The sequence below is a fragment of the Anser cygnoides genome, chromosome 10, assembly GCF_040182565.1.
Source record: "Anser cygnoides isolate HZ-2024a breed goose chromosome 10, Taihu_goose_T2T_genome, whole genome shotgun sequence".
Taxonomy (NCBI): Eukaryota; Metazoa; Chordata; class Aves; order Anseriformes; family Anatidae; genus Anser; species Anser cygnoides.
The window spans coordinates 4,784,230-4,801,073 of record NC_089882.1 but is presented as its reverse complement, the minus strand read 5'-3'; the positions used below and the strand labels follow the sequence as shown (position 1 = coordinate 4,801,073).

The 16,844-nt window shown below is 40.7% G+C and overlaps 1 protein-coding gene across 5 annotated transcripts in view; it reads left to right on the top strand.

Moving 5' to 3' along the window:
* LOC106036755 (contactin-4) overlaps nucleotides 1–16,844 on the top strand; it is a 300,476-nt gene that overhangs the window by 40,247 nt on the left and 243,385 nt on the right. Inside the window, exon 3 of one of the 5 annotated variants that reach the window (XM_067002912.1) lies at nucleotides 565–647. The exons of the other annotated variants lie outside the window; for them this stretch is intronic. The gene's annotated coding sequence lies outside the window, so the exon portion shown is untranslated. The remainder of the gene's footprint in view (nucleotides 1–564; nucleotides 648–16,844) is intronic. 5 annotated transcript variants of the gene reach the window in all.

Genomic DNA, 16,844 nt, shown 5'->3' with positions numbered 1-16,844 from the left:
TTACACCTTTCAGTTCGAGGGGAGGGGAGGGCTTTCTAATCCATGCTCTTAACAGTGTGTGGTCATTGCAAAGCCATAAGGCAAGGAGGAAGCCAAGGCTTTTTCTGGTCTGTCTGGGAAATCAGAACTGGATGTGTATGTAAGTGACTCAGTAAGTATAGATTTGAAAGGAAACATTTGTGTGTTTTAATAGTGTAATTATCAAATACTACTTTATTACCTGTCAAGGTAATTAAAACAGCTACAGGCAAATGGTCATCTTAGAAAGCTTGCAGCATCTGTGCTGTATTCACCAACCAGGCTTAGTGTATTTTAATTAGACATATTACCAGCAGACACAGTCTACAGTTGTGCTGCAGAAACATCCTTTTCTGCATAAGAATACTGAGTGTGCTGGATGGGCAATAGCTCTAGGAAATAAAATTATAATGGGTATAACTTCTGCCTCATAGTCTATGTAGCAGTTAATTATGCAAGGGCTTAAAATTAAGGTTTTTCTTCCAGTGGCATTCGGCACCAAAGTGATAGTTTCCTTTTTGTCTTGTGTGCATGTTTGTCTTGTAGCTGTTGGCTATATGAATCTGAAGAACTGCCACTGTTCCAGTTGGAAACTTGTTCAACTGGAGGAACTGTGGGTCTGTTTCTAAGTGAGTTATTCAAATAAATTACTCAATTACTCAAATATAGGCTTGCTGTATCTAATTTTTAGATTGCTCCTTCAAAGACAGGAGTTGTCTGCTTTCCAGGCATCACTTTGCTTGTCAAGATCCAAGGAAAATGACTCTCCTTCCTTGGGCTCCTTACTGCCAGGATGCTACTTTGAAAATGTTCATTACTTTAATAAAAGGTCCCTAAACTGAACAGGAAGCTTTAAGCGATTGCTAGTGTAGGTCAAGATGCATCAGCCTTGATTCTGAGTTACTGATACTTCCACACTGCCAGGACTTGCGTCTTCCAGAGCAGGTAGTCACTTTTGCCTATTTTCTTTTTTTTGCCTATTAGCTGAACTTTCTGCACCCTTTAGATTGGTTAGAAACAAAAATAGCCACTTGGCAGTTTTGTTGGAGTCCCCTGTAAATTGAAGAATAAATCTATTTTCCAGATATTGTGAACATTTCAAAGACAGCTTATATTTGTAGGCTGGTGTCACTGCTTCTTATCCTCTGGGTTTTAGGTTTCCTTCAGTTTCTTTTTAAACTTCTGCAATACTGTAGTCAGGTCAGCTTATGTATAGAGGAACAGCGTGTTGTGAAGACAGTACCTGAACTGCTAGAAGACTGAGCTTTCAAATGGATGCAAGAATGGTTGAGTCTGAGAACAAAAGTATGTCTGAGATAAACTACTTCTATTTAGAAAAAAAAAAAAAGGCAGAATGCCTTAAACAACAAAGATATAGGTAGCTGCTGTCAAAGCACTGCTTAAAAGGAATGAGAAACTGTCTTAAGGAGGGATTACGGTATTGAAAAATAAACTGCTGAATCACTGGAAGCAAGTAAGCAATGCAGAGTCTTAGAGGCTCTGCAAAACATAAAATGGCTGCTGCAATTCAATTAAAATCACAGTAGGATTTGTTGTTTGGGATGGTACATCTGTCATCCTGTATCTCCTGATGGTTGATGCCCCAGGGGATACTTAAGTGAGTGTAGTGCTCCGGCAAAAATGCTGGAATGACAGTTCTGCAGAACATGATCCTCTGTTTACGCGGACATGTGCATTTTTCCCAACACACCTATTGAGTTTGGACTTCTGCGTGCTCTTTATGCATTTTGCATTTTTTAGTAGATTGTTATTCTGAATCAAGCGTCACATTGCATTATCCTGCAAAAAGGAAGAGGAACACGATAAAGTTTCTTGTGGATAAATAATTGTTAACAAGATAATGCCCAAGATACCTAGTTCAATGACATTTATCGTATTTATCTTACAGATACTGTGGATGTAGGTTGGGCTTTTAAAATCAAAAACAACTTCTTACCCCTTCAAAAATTTCCTTTTAGGAAGCATTTTATGCTAGAAAAGCCTCCCTTTGTTAGAACGCATGGGTTTAAAAGGCAGAGAATAGCTCCTTGTAGGACCTGTGCCAGTCTGTTATTTGAAGATCGTATCTACCTCCTTGGGATTGAGGAACTCCAAATTCATCCACTATTCATATCATGATGAGTAAGTTTTAGACCCTCCATGTCTCTATACTCGATGTTTTGTAGTTAACAAGGGCAAAAAGCATTTGTAAGCTACAAAGTCCTTTTGAGAGAATTTCTTCAGCTCAAGCAGTTTGATCAGCATCCAGCATCAAAATGAACATGAAAGAGCTTTCTCAGGTGTTAGAGGTCTGAACACAACCATGCAGAAGCCCTGTGGTGCAGCAAAGTTGAAAGCAGAATCTGTCGTTTGGTTGGAGCAATGGCTGTTGCAATTATAAATATGGAAAGTTATTTTCTCAGGCTTTTAATGCAAGGGAGAGAGCATTTGGAGGCAGCCTACTGGAAGGTGTGCGGCACACAGGAATGAAAGGCTGAGAAGGTAAGCCACAGCTTTAGCAAGACAGCTGCAGTGATCCTTCCTCAATGGCAATGCAATGACAACCCATGTGCAGTAAGCATTAAACAGATTTGTAGAAAGGAGACTTGATCTCTTCCTTTTCAACCCAGCTTTCCATACATTTTGAGGTTGGACTGGAAAGAAGACTTGGGATAAATGGAGAGGCAGGGGAGGAGGATAGGAAGGGAGGCATGGTGTGTGCTCCACTGTACAGATGTGTCTGAGCAGAGCAGCTTTGTCCTGTGGAGTTTGTAATATGGAATAACTGCTGCTTCTCAGTGCACTCAGGTGCTGCCTAGAATGAGTAAGCAGGGCACATCACTTGTTTTTGAAATGCTTTTCTTTTTTCCTTGATTTCTTCCTGTTTCTATAACTGGCTAGTGATCTGACTGCAGAGAGCTCCATCCACGCAGATGTTAAGAAATAACTGTCAGCCAATTTTCTTTAAAACCTTTTCTACCTCCTGTTAGCTTGTTCGTAGGATTTTGGCAATGGTTGTCTTCCAGGGGCCTGCTGCACTGAAGGGAGGACAGCAGGACTTCTGGATGCTTGGCATGAGTGTGTCCAGGAGCCTGAGGGCCCCCAGCCCAGGTTTTGGGGTCATCTCAAGCTGCTTTCTGCAGCCTGGCCTTACAGGTTTGGGAGCTGCCAAGCATAAGCTTCATTTTAGATTTTGTTTGAATTATTTCAAGATGTGGTTCTGGTGTTTGAGGGGCTGAGTGACACGTCAGCTGGAATAACCTCAACTCCTTTCAACAGTGAGATCCAAGGCAGAAATCAAAAATGGTCTGAAACACCTGTAAAAGGAGTCCTGTCCTGCAGTGAGAAAAAATCAGGTTTGAGATGAGCATTGCCTCTAGTCACATTAAGTTGCACAATTTACTATACTTGTTCAATAAGTAAAAGTTTCTTGCTACAGGTGGTACAACAGGTATGTCAATAACTTGGGCCATTACAGAAGTAATTTATTTGCTATCAAATCTTTTGTTAATTGTTTGAAATGCCTTGAATATGCCCTTAGCAACTTTCAATAGCATCAATTAACATTTAGGAAGTTCATTTCAGACTAGCAGAGTGTTAAACATTTACTTACAGAAATGCAAATGAAGTACACCAATTTTGCATCTCGTATGCCCCTTAAGCCAAATATTTATAAGGCAAAAAATAGTTGAGTCAGCAAATATTCGGATGAGTTTTGATGCTGAAACTAAAAAATAAGAAATGATTGCAGCCAGTTTTGATACTGCACCAGTTTATGCAAGTTCTCTGCTCAGTTTCATGGTGCTGGACCACTATGGGAAAAAATCTCTGGCTAGAAATCAAAGTCAAAACCAAACTAATGTTTGGATAAAATAGCAGAGGCTCCTTTTAGCACATCGTTGTTTTGTCATCTTTTAAAAGATTTATTTCCCCCCCTTGAGAATCAAACACAGAAATTAAGGTGCTTCCGGAAGACCATAATCTGCAAAACAAAAAATGAATTTTAAATTATTCAGTGTAGTTTATCAGAACCTGATTGTGACTTTATCCATACAAAATATAAATGATGCTTTGCAAAAAGATGTTAGTGTGGCTTACTCTACTACTGAAATCTTTTTGTCTTGGTCTTAGGTGTGTTTTTGCATCCCATGCCCCAACCAAGTTATTTGGTGAATTGATGCATTGTTTCAAATGATCAGTCTGCCAACTGAAGGAATGAGAAATATTCCTTAGGGCAAGTTTGGAAGTCTATTTTGAGTTTTGATTCTTTTACTCGAGCACAGTTGAAGTTAATGTCTTTACTGACAAAGAAAAAAGGTCTTTGTTTCCTTAATTCATTGAACCTGATCATTGTATATATTAAATATCATCTTAGGAAGAACATCTTTGTATTCTTACTTTGAGATGCATTTTGTTTTAATTTCTCAAAATTGCTTTTTTAATTGGTAGAACTTGTAGAGCAATCTGTAAAGATATAGTTCAACTGCCCTGCTCCAAGGTTTCTTGTAAGATGCTATTTCAGTAGTTATTGAGGACAGACGCTGCTCATATACCATGCAGCATAAAGAAGGAATCATTTCTTCTTCTGCCCCTAGTGTGTAATCCCTTCTGGTCTTTGTTTCTATCACTTCTCATCTTCAGCTCCCTTGCCACTTCTTAAAAAATATATATATATCTTTCAGGAGTTATTACTTCTCTCACAACCACTATTTTCATTCCTCTTCACATGAAACAGTTCCTTTTTTTCTGTTCTTTCCTGCAGCACTCTTACCACTAGGTCTCTCTTCCTTTGTGCTTGTGACTTACTACCAGCTCTGAGTATACAGTGGTATATGCTAGTTGTAACTTACAATGTAGTTATTCCAATAGTTTGACTAACCAATATTTCCAGAGGATGGAGTCATGCAGCCAGTAAACTGTATTTCATCCAGTAGTGAAGTTCACGGGAATTGGATCAGCTTTGTGGGGCCCCACTTCAAAGCAGTTTAAAGATGCCTTATTTTCACATTTTCCTCTCAATCTTCGTTCCTGCCATTCCTCAGGAATTGCCACGATTCTACCGTATCACCTGCTTTGATACACAACGTGTTATCTTCAGCACACTCCTTGAAGTCTTTTTTTTTCTTCCACAGGAAGCAGATGGGGGGAGAAACACTTTCATGCTGAACACATGCGTCCTGATAGGTTTTTGTTTAGGTTTTGCCAGTCTGTTCTAAAATCAAAACACCTTGTCAGAGGCTGATTAGAGCCACCTCTTCCCTCCCTCTGTAAAATATCACTATAGCTATCTTTCATTATTTTCTAGATGACTTTTTTCAAAAGGTATACACTACTATGGATGCAGTAGGCTGTGCATTATGACACTTCAACATGAACTTTGGCCTTCACCAATGACAATGTAATTTTCTTTTTTGTAAATGCTACAGAATATGCTGCTCATAATTTCTTTCTATACATCCTGATCTTATGCTCTCTGATCATTAGCATCCAAGCATCCTAAATTGTTTGGGCCAGCTCATATTTAGTCTGACTTGGCTCAACCTTGCTCTGAGACCCACCAATGTGCTCCTGGCTCCCACCACCACATATGAAAGTTGCCTGTGTCTCTCTTTAGGTCTCTGCCTCATCATTGCCTTTGGTTGTGCTTTCTACCACTTTACAGCTGGCTATGTTCTTCCTTATCAATTTGTAATGGGGATATGTTGATCAGCCTGGCTAGGCTTCCCTTTCAACAAGGATGATGAAAGGGGATGACTGCCCGCCCCACCGAGGTGCTAAGAAGCTGAAGATCTACCAGCACTTAGTGGTATTTTTTTCTTCAGCACGTTTGAGACTTGCATGTTGTGCACTAATTACCATTGCCATTTAATTAAGCTACACAAGTTGGGGATAGATGTGGTTGTATGCAGGCCCTGAAGTCTCAGCTGTTCCTGCAGAGACAGGATCCCAGCTAATGTGTGACTTTGTGTACCAGGCCAGAAGGGCTTGTGGCTGTGGCATGTGTTGAAGGGAGGGGTGCTACCTTATTAAAATTCATCTGCTGGTTTTTACTATACACCCAATTAATTAATTAGTGTGAACTTTGTTTCTAACCAGGTGTAAGTGTTTTTTATGGAAAGTCCTCTGGCCACATCTTTCTCCTCTCAGAAATGCAGACCTCTGCTTGTTCTTACAGCTGCTTGCAGTCGTGCCACATTGCAAATAGCTTCAGACAGTGTGCTACTATGCTCTTCAGTGGAGTGTTGCTCAGATCTGGAAGTTGCTTCAGTTTTCAGATAGAACTGCAGATCTGGAGTAAGTCTGGGCATCCCAGTGTTACACTGTCTTGTCAGAATTCATCATGTACATCTGCCTGATGGTAAATGTGGCGTGCATGTTAAGGAACTCTGGTTTTGCACAGCGAGTCTCCCAAGGAGATGCTGTCAACTCTGCTGGATTTTCATTTGATCGTCTTTAGTGTTTTCTGCAACTTGCTGTAAACCACACAAACCACTCATTATGCAAGCCTGTCTCTGGTTAGTGACATGCAACTTCTGTAGGCTTTTGGATTTTTTTCTGTTGAGATTGTCCCCTTCTCCCATGTGTTTACTATCTGCATTTTATAGATAAGTACATTTCAAATAATTTTATAACCCCTTGTATTATATATTTAATTCAGTTAATTGTAGCAAGTTCGCTTTCTATAGTTATACACAAAGCGGCTGCAGTCATTTTGTTCCTATGCTGCAACCCATGGCAAAAAATCATCACTTTCCAGAGAACTTTCATTTTCTTTCTTAAGCCATTTTTGCATAATTCTGCATTCCAGCGCTATCTCTGTACTAAAGCTCTTTATGCCGTGGTGTATTTTTAACTAATGATGTGTCACTGTACCAGCTTGGATTTTCTTGTATCTGTTCTGTAAACAACTAAAGTTCTTTTTAAGGGGGAGGAGAAGGAACGGTGCCAAAGAGTTGCAAGTTGTGTTTGTCTTCATGCAAGCAGAAGAGATCAGACTGGCCTCGGACCAAATTAATTAAATGTTCCATTTAGCGAAAGATGTCAGTTAGGAATAGATAATACTTTCCGTCTGAAGTACTTCACTGGTGGAGAATAACGACTCTGTGTGAGCAAGCAGCTTCTGAATGTTACACAAATGTCAAAGCAGTAGGAAAAGTTTTAGGGCTGAGGCTTTGCTGGTGAATGTTATCTCTTGGCAGGTTTTTCAGCTCCAACTTTTCCATTAAGAGGGGCAGCATCAGCAGAGTGCTTTGGGATTATAGGAGCCAAAAGGACCAGAGTATCATGGAATCAAAGGGAGACTCAAAGTAGTTATTCTTGTTAGTGGAGCGCCAGGTCCATGAGGAGCAGGGGAATGTGCAGTTTTAAAGAGTAATAGTGGACAGTGTTCATCTTGCATCTATATTTAATGAACTGGTAGTTGTGATGTACAATGAGGAAACCTTCTGGGAGTAAGTTTGGGAAAGAAGTTAGGAGATGGACTTGGTCAAAGTCTTGTTGTCAATTTATTCCTTTACTGTACCATAGCAAAGGGGAGGGGGGAGAAGACTGGAAGTCTATTCTGTGTCATTTCCTGCAGTAACTTGAATATAGTTGCAGTTTACGGAACTTTATGTATATATCTAAAGTCAGTTAACTGGAACACGTACCCTTGTGTTGCAGAAATGTAACTTCATGTACTGTAGATTAGGTAACTTTAATAACCATTTACTGATGTAATACTGCCCTCTGCTTAAGAAATGCCAAACTTCATAGTATAGTTGTATGTTTAAAACAAAATGTGCGTGAGCAAAAGGTACATTTTTGTTCAGGGTTTTGGATCATATACAGGTCTGGGAGGCTGATCCCTGGTATTTGTGAAATGGAAAATGCAAGCTCTGCCTGGATCAGCTTCATCTCAGGGAGATCCTGTTGCCCTTCCAGTGTTGTGGGATTTTCCTTGCGGGTATGAAAATGTAAAGCTTTTTGCTACTGTTTTAAAATGTTTATGTAATTATTTTACTTTATAATAAGAGCATTAACTGGGAGGTCATTAGGCAGAAGAATGAGGGTAATATATGCATCAATATCAAAATATTTCATCTTGATTAATCTGCTTGAAATAAATACCAAAAAGACAAATATTGTGCTTGTCATCTGAAGTGACTTAGTGTACTTCTTCATTCTGCCACTGTACATCAGATGTGTTGCTTTTACTCCTAGCAACTGTAAGCGTATTTCATGTGGGATGGCAATATCTTGCATTATCACTTTCAGAAAGGATGTAGAGAAAGTCATCCACTTGTTTCTTTTTCCTGGGACCAGCTTGTGGACACTTCATAGACAAAGTATTTGATCTTTTAGGCTATCTACATAGCATTGGGTTTTATCTCATAAATGCTTGTTTACTTTTAACTGTACAAACCAGAGTTCACTCATGTTCCAACCTGAGTTTTGGCCAGTGGGGAGTGGTACCTCCTGCACTCTGATGCTGTTTGCACAGGGGGAAGACTTCTTCCACACGGGCAAAAACTCCATTCAAATCTTGCTACATTTGGCTGTTAAGTTCTTAAGACCTTTTTAGAGGCATCACCTTTATCAACAAAGGTATAACCCTTTAAGCTTCTATGGAGCTAAAAGGGCTTTAGTCACAAAACATACTTGCTCAGTCCCAGTAAAAAAAAAAAAAAAAAAAAGATTGATCTTTTCTCCTTTATTTTTGGGTTGTCAGGAGATTTCCCTTCACTGGGAAGCTTTCAAAGACTCCTCAAACAGAGGAAACCAGCCAGGAAGGACTTAGTCACCACTCACAGTGGTGACCTGCAGAGAGTTGTGCATTCTGGGATCGCAGCACTTAACCTACTAGCAGGAGGTTTAGCATAAATGGAAGCAGGCTGCTGATGGTCCTTCGGCAAATGGATTTACGTGAAGTCCAACCAGAGCAGGTCACAGTAGCTTAAACTTGAAGTGACAAAATGTGGGAGATAGCCAAAGCAGGTTGCAGATATAGGTATGTCGATGCATAATCAAAACATGTGGAAATCTACCAAGGTTTCTGGTTGCTGACTTAATTGAGTAATATTAGAAGCACAAATGCGATCACTTTTTCCCTCCCAGTTCACTATGTCACCTCACTTATCTTAATAGAGCCTCGGCTTGCAAGCATTCAGGCATGTCTCAGCTTTAACCATGTAAGTAAACCATCTGGGATGGAAGGAATTAAATATTCACGGCATTGTCAACAGCATCCCTAGCAGCTGTCTGCTGCTCACTAAGGTGTAGCCCCATGTGCGAAGAGGTGAGCAGGACTGCTATGTGCAGGAGGAGGGTAAACTTTCAGAGCCTTCCCTGCAAGTTTCTGGCTGCTCTTGTCTGTGAGGCTTGTAGGACCTTCCCGAGAGCATCTTGGATGTGCTGTGCATTCAGCTGATGTAAATCCATGCCACTTGATTAGCTGCGCTGGAGTGATGTTGATCTGTCCAAACCGATCATCTGTCTCATGCTCTGCCAGTAGTGCCTCATGGAGAAAAAGCCAATTTCAGAATCCCCTTCTCAGTCTGGGGTTAGTAATGTGAAGTGACAAAGTTAAAACTCTGCATATTATATAAATATTAGATATGATATGTCCTGCTTTATTAAGAAAATCTGTTTGACGTTCTGTTACAGAAGAACTAATTGGGTCCATAGTGAGTGCATAAATTAGGGTTGCCTTATACAGTACCACTAATTTATGCATATTGAGGTTTGAAAATGTTCTAGGCTTCTTTAGAAGATGAGCAGTTTGGGCAGGTTAATGGAAAACGGCAAACTGGCTGAAGGGTTACATGAACATGAAGCTTCTTTCCAAAGGATGTGTAATAGGAGGAGTACCAAGCAGTGTCAGGTACGTAGGCTGAAGAGTGTATAAAGCTCCCTGCTGATCTCCATTTATCAGACCTGACCAGATAATTTGCAACTTGTAATTATTGGGCTAATTTACCATGATTTCATTGTAACAATGTGTGATAATTAATCTCTTATTTTGAAAATGAATCAGTGAACATCTGTCTCTGTAGTGATATGGAGAAAAGCAGCGAGATACGAAAAGGCATGGACAAGTATGATGTCAATCTTTTTTATTCTGCTAATTAGAGATATAATCCCTGAATTACGCAGCGGGATTTCATCCTTACAGAAAATGGTTGTGTCCAGTGCTCCTAGGAGTGCAAAACATGAGAAGAGCTGGCAGGTTAATGGCTCACTTCTGTGGCAAGATACGATAGGAAACACCAATCCTTACTTTCATGAATCAGTAGTAGCAGAGATGTGGGAAAGCAAATAACTTTTTAGAAAAAGCACAGGAATGTGGCGCAGGGAGAAATGTACTCTGCATCCTGCACTGTGAGTGTGGGAGCAAGTGCCCAGCAGCTCCCTGCTTGCTGGTGCTGAAATGCACCAAGAATGCATCGTACCTATGGTGAATATCAAAAGTTGACCTCAGCAAAAAGTTGACCTGCAATTTCACTACATATTTTAATGAAAGAGACACTGATTGGCATGTCTAGCAGATAAAGTTGGTGTTTTCTAGATGTATGAACCATTAGGGAATACAGAAGGTCTTGGAGTTCAGTGTGTGCCAGCAAATGTACGCAAGACAGGCCTTTAATTACACATTCATATTAGTTATTGGGGGGAAAAAAACCTAACGAGTGGAATAGTGTTAGCATTGAGTTTTGAACATGGTCTCTCTCTGGATAGAGTGTGGGGTGGACTGTCCCTGTCAGGAATGCCTTTGATACAGGCAGCTGAAGACTTTAGGCCCCCTTAAGGTCCTACCTTCTTAAGGCCCATACCTGATGGGAGTCAGACCACAGTCTGAAGAAAAGGGGTCTCTGTCAGCAGGCTGTATAGAGAAACCAGCCAAGAAGGACTATTGAGGATGTATCAAGCTGTAGCCCAGCCTCTAGCACTGAGTACTCTAGTGCCTTTGGAGCAGAAAGGGTGATCGGTGGTCCTTGAATTCACCAACTCATTTCATGAGTTACATCTCAACTTGCTTTGTCTTTCTATGAAGGCTCAGCTAGTGCGGCTCTCATGTCAGTGTCTTCAAAGGGAGTCAATAGCACCCATTGTTCACCGTAGGCATAGCTTATTAGGTAGAAATCTTCCGCAAATGGGGAGCCCAGTCCAAGCGGGATATGGGGAACGCTGCCAAGCGTGCGGTCGTGGTGGGATTTACGTATGGATGTGCCAGCTCTTCAGCATAGTAATGCAAAAAGCACTTTTCCTGCCCAGAAGCAACGTCGTGGATGTACTTGGAGCATCAGTGCTAAGTTTTGGTATTTACCTCCAAAGCTAACTTTTCACTGGACTGAAGTTTTAAGGATCTAAACTTGGGAGTGAAGTACTTCAGTCATGTATGGAGAGCAGTTATTTCAAAAAGGAGATGCCTTAGATTTACAAAGGTGTTTTCAATGTATAATAGTCATAGCATGTCTAGAATATATACCCTTTAATTAAAACAAGGGAGCTTGAGAGAAATGAAATAAATACACCTATAAAATAAATGCTCAGAAGGTTTTCATTTAATCAATAGTCGTGTCGGCAGTGATTGCAAAAAACTTCAGTACACCATTTTAATCAGAGATGTTTTTTCCTGGCACGGGGGTGGAAAATATACTGATTAATTAATTTCTATTCCTGGAATGAGACAGCCTCCCAGCAGAGCAGATCTGAACAGCTTGGTGACATGGTAATATGCAGTACAAATGTAAGTGGTCCCTCAGTTCGTGTAGTCAGACCCAAGGCAAAACCAAGAGCCAGTTCTGGAGCTGATTAGTGAGCAGGGCTTGTCCAGAAGAAAAAGCGCAAAACTTCATGGCTGAGGAACCCAGCAGTGCTTTTGATGCATTGGGTTTATTGAATACTTTTTGCCTGGCTGGGAGCTATTTTATTACTTTTAATAATTTTTTACTCCCTTTTGATTTGTATGTCAGGCTGGCTCCTGTACTGTCCTTGCTCAGCAATCAGTGCACTGGCGTGTTGTGCCCGTGGGGATGCAGATGATCCCAGATGGGACACAAAAGGTAACTGGCTTCGTTCTAGGAGGTATTGATGCATTAGTTGCACATAATATCCTTGTTAACATTCCTAACTATTATGCTAATTATTATGCCTAATTATGGGAAAATAAAAATGTCATGCCTCCTTCCTGCTAGACAGAACTTACCAGCTTTCCAGAGACCCAAATACATTATTTAATCTGCTGTGCTTGTTTAAATATAATTATGTAGTAGGAATATTTTCTGTTTTAGGGAAAAAAAGGAAGAATATGCAAGCTTTCTAGTGAAGTTAACTAGTTACATAAGTAAAACTAAAAGTAATTAGAAAAGGTGTTTTCAGTGATCCCATGGACAAGCTAGCTCAGCAGGCCACTGTAGGAGAACAGGAGATAAATTGGAGCACGAGAAGGAAGACAGCAATGGGAGAGGAGATGGGAACATTTTGCACTGGCTTGGTGGCAAAATTGGGAAAATCCTGGGTAGAGAAGGGTAGGCTGGAAGGACTGACTTGCTTTGAGTGGGAGAAGGAGGCTGTATGGCAAAGGTAGAGGGAAGTGCCTGCAGAAAGAAGCCATTGCAAAGAGCAGAGGTTGACAGCTAAAGTAGAAAAATTCTACAGTGGAGAGAAGGAAAGTAGGGAAATATTTGGCCCTGTGTAATACTGCTCCATGTTGGATCAGTTTTACTTCTGGAAGTGATCTGGTACCATGCAAACAGTATTCATTTGCACAGAAAAAGAATGGGGGTAGGAAAAAAATGCTTCTTCATTGATGTTTTAATATACTTGGATGGTACAAGACCAAGATGTACATGTAATGAGAACATCTTCCTTTACATTCTGTAGCTATGTCAAAAGCAAAAGCATGAATGTGTCTTAGTGCTAATTTGATGGAATTAGGAGGGAACATGTTTCCATTGAAAGATTGTTTCTTTTGAGATCCTCAGTATTAAGCTACCTGAGCCTGGAGCATTCACTGCAGCATGTACTGATGAGGTTTTCCTGTGCTAGTTCACAGAACAGTTTGGGTTGGAAGGGACCTCAGAGCCTACCCAGTTCCAACCCCTGCCATGGGCTGGGACACCTCCCACCAGACCAGGCTGCCCAAAGCCCCATCCAGCCTGGCCTTGGGCACTTCCAGGGATGGGGGTAGTTAAGCAGCTTGACTTCTTTGTAAGTCAAACTCTGGCTTTATGAGTACTTTTCACTGTGCTATTGCTGTGAATGTGTGGTAACACAGCTGTGATATCAACGGAAGGAGTTTAAAGGTAGGGTCTTCTCTTTGCTCTAAATCCTCTATTCCACCACCATCCTGAATTGATAAACTATCCTGTACCACTTGCAATATCCCATAGAGCTTTGTCAAGCTTGTATTGAGAGGTGGCCAATTCCAGAGTGTGTCAGGATTAGAAATATTTAAGCAGCAATTCAGGGGAGGGCAATGATTTAAAAGAGAGCATCCCCCACAAGTCTCTACTGGGGTCTCTTGTGCTAAAACTTTGTGAACCTCTAAAGTCTGATCTTGATCTTTGTGCTACTTTAACTCCATAGGAGTAAATGAATTTGCATGGAGTCATACAGGTAATGTGCATATGCTTAAAAGCTTTGGGTGGTTGGCTGAATGCAGGCACAACTGGCTTCTAGAATAATCCTGAAACAGTTCAATGGTTTATTGCAACCAGTAAAATTCATTGCAATGGCATTCTGTGTGGCTGGTTTATATGCTGAGAATTTTAGGTGGCCAAATATGAATGTAGGCAGCAATGGTTTTAGAAATGCTTTTATTGGACACTTGCAATTTGTTCTTAGTTCATTAAAATCAGTAGACAGATGTTATGATTCACTGAGATATAATCTGTAAGAACTTTCAGTATGGGATTCACTTACTACAGACTAACTCTACTTCCTTTTTTTTTTGTTGCTCTATATACGGCAGAGTTCGTATCCTTATTGTGTAAATTAAATTGGATTTTAATAGGACAAGAACTCCATAAGTTCTTTTTCTGGGTTTATTTGCATGAGAGGGGTGAGAATTCAGGCCCAGCTGCTGTTCAGAGAGTTGCAATAGTTGGATCATGCACTTGATGGAAACTTTGAACTGTGACATTTAAGTATGAACAATTTGAACTTTGAGAGGTAATGCTAAACATCTAAGCAGTCTACTTTAGAAAGAACTTTACCCATTTGCGCCCATTTCAGCCCTGTCAAAATGGCTTGTTTCTAAGAAATCAGAGCTGTATATTATGGAGCATTACAGAGAAATCATACAGTCAAGAATATCTTGTGCACCAACCATCACAGAAGTTGAGCACTCCAATCAGTTGACTCAAATATTCATTATGAAAGCAAACCCCTGCTGATTGTAATGAGAATTTTGTCTGCATAAAGCTTTTGTGACTGGGTCTCGAGTGGTACTTCAGAGTTGTTAAGTGTTTCAGCATCTCTGCTCTAAGATAATCTTTCCTAAAAATAATGCAAATTGCACTTACCACCATGTTTGAATGAGGCTGTTTTTTTCCACTGGATCCAATGGACTTTAAATGAAGACATTAAACTTTTTCTATTTCTTTAGATTAAGTTTTTTTAAGCACGGGCTGGGCTGTGCTATCAGATGTACAAACTCTTTGAATCATGCAGGGTTAAGTGGGATAGCCACCCCTGCTCAGGTGTTTTGGGAAACTTGCTCAACTTGGGAAACAGGGTAAAAAAGGAGCTCTACCTCTGAAAGTTGTTTATAAAGCCATAGGAAACAGGTATTTTTTGCTCTTCAGAGAGCACATAGAAACTGGGCTTGTCTTAAACATACAGCTGATAATCCTTCCCTGTGTGCCAAAAAGGGGCTAAGCCATGTTTTGAATGAGTTAGTAATGTGACAGCTCTCCTGTACTCTTCAAAGCCATTCTAAAGAAGTGCAGTTTGCAGTGATGGAGTTGCTCCTTATTCAGTTTGCAGGCTGCAGCTAAAATGTTTCACTGAGAAAGGGAGACCATAATGAACATTTATTTGCTTGACTGTTTTTTGAATGGTTGTCACTTAAAAGGGCAGTAACTGCTGAGAAAAGTTTGTGGAATCTCAGGCCTGTTTTTTTTTTTTTGTATCAAAAGGGTTTGAATAAATTGTAACTTTTCCTGACAGATCTGTGAATTTTCTGGGCACTCTTCTGGAGCAAATCTGCCTGTCTTTACTGTTCTGCGAGTCATCACTAAAGCGTTGTATTCCTCAAGAGAAGGGTGAATTGGCATATTTACCCAGAGTAAAGATGCCAAATGCTATTGATACAAATTATGTTTAAAGCTAATGAGGACATTTTCTCGCTCATACATAGGCTGCTCTGTATGGCTTTACTGTAACTGACTATTGCTCTAAGGCTCTGAGCTTGCTGCACACTGTGCACATACCACCCGTGTGATGCTGTGTGACGTCCTTACACCTGAGCAAACATCTGTAACACATCCTTTCTGCTGTCTTAAGTTCAGTTATTTTAAGGAATTTAATGTCATGAACCCTTTGCAAATGGTTGAGTAAGAGGCAGAACACTCTGATTAGAGACTGGGAATAGAGATGGGGGGGAAACAGGGAAACTAGAAACTTGTTTTTCACAGCTCACAACCCCCGCAAAGTTTCAGGGCTGGTAAAGGGCAGGAGCAACCCCTGGGGCCCTCACCTGTGTTGCTGCAGCACAGAGGTGTGGGTGTCACTGAGAGCAGAAGTGCTTTGTGTGACTGCAGCGAGTATGGAGCTGCGTGCTCTGCCTGGCTCCTGCCCCTTCTGCTCTTTTAGTTAGCCTTGGGTTTGGGTTTTTTTTTTTTTCCTGTAGTTTTTTAGATGAACTAAAACAGTGTCATGATTTTCGTAGCAAATTACTTATTATTAAAGAGGAAGGGAACTCGAATCTTAAGTATTTGGCTCTAATTGTGAAGGAGTCTGTGAGGCATCACACTGCATTTGAAATGTCACTTCTAATACCAAGTTGTTCCCAAATGTGGCTCTTGCAGCTTTGTCTGATGTTGTGGCTTGTTGCTCTGGGAGGTTGCTCCCATACAGGCAAGACAGGCTGCCCAGGTGTGTGTGGCAGCCTCGTGGTCTTGCATCTTTCTTTCTCATAAAGTACCAGAAGGGTAATCTCAGGGAACGAAAGGGGAAAGGGATGCTTGAATAACAGCAGCTCTGATGCAGCACGTGGAAGGCTCAGTGCTCAGCAATGACTGGTGCTTTGGGCAGGGTGGCTGTTGGTGGGGGACACAAATTAAAATCCTGCTGTCTGGGGATGTCTATACTGGGCAAGCAAACCAAACTGGTTTCATCCTTGACAGCTGGGTAGCTTGATAGTCTAATTCTACTGGAAAAAAAGTCTCTGCTATTTGACAGGAGGTGTGGTAATGATGTTAGTTGTTGTCCGTAACTGCTGCCTGTCTTATCTTGGAAAGGGAAACCTTGACACTGAGACGTACTGGATCTTGAAGGTTTTTATGTGAAGAGGCACTTTTGCGGTCCTGTACATGTTTATGTAATAATAGAATAAAATAGATTTTACAAAATATGTTTACTGTCAACTATGGGGGGAGAAGTAGCTCCTTATGGAGCTGCATGATTATAAGATTAAATGCAATAGAAAATCATGAAGTACCTATTCTTAACCTGATGAAACTCAGTAAGACAGCAATCCTCTGATTTGTAAGCTGCCAGAAACTGCTTACTGCAAAGCATGGGTCATCCTGGAAGACTGAGACTTGGTGGATCAGAGGGTGGAAGAATTTTAATAAGCTTTGCATTTATTGTACCTGGTTTGTGAATTGGTGGCAGACCTT